The sequence below is a fragment of the Sphaeramia orbicularis genome, chromosome 12 (genome assembly GCF_902148855.1).
Source record: "Sphaeramia orbicularis chromosome 12, fSphaOr1.1, whole genome shotgun sequence".
NCBI lineage: Eukaryota > Metazoa > Chordata > Actinopteri > Kurtiformes > Apogonidae > Sphaeramia > Sphaeramia orbicularis.
The window spans coordinates 19,278,128-19,283,338 of record NC_043968.1 but is presented as its reverse complement, the minus strand read 5'-3'; positions in this window follow the sequence as shown (position 1 = coordinate 19,283,338).

Genomic DNA, 5,211 nt, shown 5'->3' with positions numbered 1-5,211 from the left:
CGTCCTGCAAAATGACAGAATGAGATAAGTCTGAAAATGAACGACTGAATATAATATGATTTTAGAGGTGGACAGTATGACCGATGTCAGCTGCTACAACATATTCCATTTGATTACTTATTTATTTATATGGTATTTCCATACACAAGAAATGTCTGAAATAAGGCAACAATTGAGCTGATCACATCCCAAAATAGTTTTTAAAAAAAGTAAAACACAAATGGCCTGATCACAATCAAGGGTACCAGAAAGGGTGCACATACAGAAAAATAATAATGCTCTATCAAAAAAATCAGACAGGCCATTTTATTTGTCTGATATTTCTCTTTTAAAGTCCAAAATATTTTTGTATTATGGCGTCTACTAAAAATTTCGCAGGCTTGCCTCTGTCAAATCAGAAATTATTGGGTGTATGGACACTCCAGCCTTATAGCCTCCATATTTAATGCCTACAAAGATATACAAATGTTTCAGCACTTAGAGAATCATGCATTGTTTATTGCATAGATGTCGTGTCCAAAGCGTGCGTGCTGAAAAATTCCATATACTGACAGAAACAATAAAATTAGACCCACGTATTTTGATATGGTGTACGGACACTACTTGGTGTACGGACTCTACAAGACTGGAATGGAAATCTGGCTTACCACATGGTCGCATCTGTGTTAGATCTGTAAGTAAGTCTTCCTGGTACAGGAGGAAAAAACATTTGTGAACAAGTTAGAACAATATATCTGCATATCGCCATATTATTAATGGAAGTATATTGGTGTACGGACACTACATGAATTTTGGTGAACAACGCACCATTGAAAACATGCGGTTCGATGTAAACGTCCGCTTGACACATTGTTACCAAATTTTCTGCAGCCAGGTAGCATACCAAAATCTGTCTAGTTGTGCAGATTTAGTCATAATAATACTGAAATAACAGGTTCCCATTCTATTATTACAATTAAAGGGCTGTAAAAGAAGGGTTTTCAGAACAAAATGGTTGATTGTCTTAATACTGAAAATAAGAATTGATAATCAAACAGCTGTTCAACAAAAATGATCAATAAATGAAAAGCAATGTGATGTGTGTATTTTGTAATAAAAAGACACAGGAGTTGAGTAGTAATTATTTATTCTGTTACAAAACATTATGTACAATAATTTTGCTCTCTTATACCAATAAAATTGTGCACGTTTTCATGCTCATTGGGTCGCCATTTTATCAGTTTTTATCTGATTTTCTTCAAATTTGGAGGATTGCAAGCTCTAGTAATAAGATGGCCAAGAAACATTTTGGGAATGGTTTTGGGGGTATCTTTTTGCAATACTGATTAATAACTGATGCAAATATTCTTGTACACCTTGATTGTGATCAGGCCGAAAGCAAAAACATAAAAAAGCAGACTACATGTGGTGGAAATAGTATTGATAAATCTACTGTCCCATGATGTATACTCTTGAGACCTAGCAATGTATTTGTGTCCTCTGTTTGTCCTCAAGATTTTCATAGCTTTGCATAAAAAAAAAATACACTGTCCACTGCAAAAGGACATTCCATGAGAAAAATATGTCTGAACAAACTGCTGCATCATGCTGTTTCTAATCAAGACACTTATTTAATATAAAAAGCCAAGAATTTAATTCACTGGGCCTCAGGAGGATATTAACACATCACCGAATGCAATTTGTTTATTATTAATAAGTGAATCTCAGTTTCTTAGTAGAATTACCTGATCAGTAATGCTGTTTCCCTTCATGGCCTAAACAGTCACCAGCATCCAAAAGCATCTATTAACTAACCACTAATCCTATCGATGCATGTAAATAATTCTAGTAAAATACAGTTTCTCAGCTTTTCATCATCATCACATTTGACCCATTTGGACGCTCACTCTGCAGTGAACGTGGAAACATCAACGTCTTCTTTAACATTAAAACCCATGGAGTTTGAGAAATCACAGTGGTTATAGATGCTTGCTTATATGTTAAATTAATGATATATTTTGCTGGAAAAGTCACTTTTTCTTCAGTTGAATTGACTCTTTTATGAACATGGTGTTGTCCCCAGTCCCCAGTGTATCCAGTCTTCTCCAAACACTGATCCACCTTTTTTCACCAGTTTGTTCCAGCTGTTTTATATCAGTTTGTTAGATGCTACCTTTGCAGTGACTCTATAAGTAAACTGACTACCACTGACCCCTAGCAGGTGCATATATTGAAGGATTTGAAGCTACTATAAAAAGTTGACTCTATCCATTTCATTAATGTGTTGACTGAGGGGGGGTTAGCATTTCCTTTATCTTGGAGTTTATTTATTTATCTTTTATATTACCTTTATTTAACCAGGTAAGTTAGTTGTAGGGCTGCACGATATTGGAAAAAACTGACATTGCGTTTTTTTTAACCCTGCCATATAATTGATATGAAAAAATACTCATGAGGATATTAGGGCTGTGTGATGCCGATGTAATTGATCAAACAAATTTGTTGTTACCTCTCATTGTGGCAACAGATGCAATGCACTGTCGACACCGAACACGTGTTTCAATATCATCCTTCTTGTAGCCGAAATAATTCCAGATAACTGACAATGCTTTACTTTTTGGCACCAAGTCTTCGTTTTCAGTGATTTTCTTTTATTTGTTGCTTATTTTTCAATGTTATTACCAGCGACTCACTCTATATGCAGGGGCGTGGCCTGCTTCAGTAAACTGATTAAGAATGATTGTGATTGGTGGATCGCTGTGCGCAGTGTGTGTCAGGTACCCAGGCTGAAATTAGATGAGAACACATTGAGTTCATTTACCTCCTACATTGCAAGACCTGCGATGTGACTATTGCACACACGTACATCACGATGACGATACTCAAACGATATATTGTTCAGCTCTAGTTAGTTGAGAGCTGATTCTTATTTTCAGTAACGACATGGACATAGATAGAGATGAACAACTAATCCCTCACACATTCACACCTATTGGCAATTTAGATTAACCAATTAGGGCCTAAACTACTAGTGCATGTCTGTCCTTTATTGAGTCTGTTTTATATTTTGCCTGGGGGCATGGTTCGGTCAGATCTCAGTTGCAGAGAGAACTCACTGAATTAAATAGTCAGATGGTCCAGTCGCCTGATTGGTGAGTCCCAGTCTTGTCCCGCCTCCCTGTACACCAGGGGTCACCAATCCTGGTCCTCGAGGGCCGGAATCCTGCATGTTTTAGATGTATCCCTCTTCCAACACACCTGATTCAAACGATAAGCCTATCATCAAGCTCTGCAGAAGCCTGATAACAACCGTCAGGTGTGCTGGAAGAGGGAACATCTAAAACATGCAGGACACCGGCCCTCGAGGACCAGGATTGGTGACCCCTGCTGTCAACTAAACAGGTACAGAGGATGGTTTCATCAATTCTTAAAAATGACTCCCATCCTTTACGAGGTGAATTTCAGCTCCTTTCCTCTGGACGGAGGTTTTTAGTCCCAAGGTGCCGGACACAGCGTTACAAAAACAGTTTTGTTCCTGTCGCCATCATTGAGCTAAATAAGAAATAGTGACATTGTACTTTATTTACTTCCTTTAGGTATTTATTCTATTTCTTTGCTCTATTTATTATTATTGTGACTTCAAATTTTTACATTTTATGTTCTTACCTTGGTTTTTATCCCAGACTGTTTTTATCTTCTCTGGGTTTTATTGTGTTTTATTGCCTCTTGTTTTATTTATTTGATCTTATTTATTTGATTCTTTTACTTATCCGTGCTGCTATACTGATGAATGGTGGAACACTGAGCACTTTTAGTCCTGTCTGGAAGCTCGATCAAGTACCTGCCTAACAGGTTCAATGTATGTCTTGTTGTAACGCCAAAAGCAATCACCTCATCTGCAAAACAAATCTATCCACAAGTACAAATAAAGTAACCTTGACCTTGGATGGTAGGAGGAAGCTGGTGTTCCTGGAGAGAACCCACACAGACACGGAGAGAACATGTACAGGGGGGGAAGCAAAATTTACAATGAACATTTTATTGTTTTTTCTCAGGGGCACTACGTCAATTGTTTTGAAACCAAACATATATTGATGTCATAATCATACCTAACACTATTATCCATACCTTTTCAGAAACTTTTGCCCATATGAGTAATCAGGAAAGCAAACGTCAAAGAGTGTGTGATTTGCTGAATGCACTCGTCACACCAAAGGAGATTTCAAAAATAGTTGGAGTGTCCATAAAGACTGTTTATAATGGAAAGAAGAGAATGACTATGAGCAAAACTATTACCAGAAAGTCTGGAAGATACTATTAAAGAAGAATGGGAGAAGTTGTCACCCGAATATTTGAGGAACACTTGCGCAAGTTTCAGGAAGCGTGTGAAGGCAGTTATTGAGAAAGAAGGAGGACACATAGAATAAAAACATTTTCTATTATGTCAATTTTCTTGTGGCAAATAAATTCTCATGACTTTCAATAAACTAATTGGTCATACACTGTCTTTCAATCCCTGCCTCAAAATATTGTAAATTTTGCTTCCCCACCCTGTAAACTCCACACAGAAAGGTCCCTGGTGTTGGAATCGAACTCAGGACCTTCTTGTTATGAAGCAACAGCGCTACATGTTCAGTAGGAGGTGGTTTCTTCGTCCCCCAGATCCAGATCCACACTCATATAGCACTGTCATCAAAATATTTCTGAAGGTGACAAGACCCAGAGTTGCTCTTTAAGTCCAGTGTGGACAACATGCACCAGCTGGGACCCAAAACAGTCCTGTGTGAAGTCCACTATGACAGATACAGTGTGGGCTTCCTGTCAGAGACTCTGTGATCCCAAACAAGTGAGGGAAACAGAGACATGGTCCACCCTCGTCCCTTTGAGTACAAAGGGTCGGACAGTGTTGAACGCACTAAAAAAATCAAAGAGCAGAAACTGCCATAATGTGAGGGCTTCAGTATCGTTATTCAGAGAATAGCAGAGAAACAAAATCCTGCTTTTACCAGAAATGATCGATGAAACACAGGATTTGTCGATTTGTTCCATTCAGGTTTGTAGCTGCTCAGTCTTCTTGGTCTGACACATGGGTCCTGTGGCTAATATGAATCAACTTTCAATAAGAGACATTACAGAGACAGATTATAGACTTATGTGTGTAAACTTTGACACCAATTTATTCCATCCTCCCTATCATAAACACTGTGGGACCAGAACAAAAGCTGCTGTTTC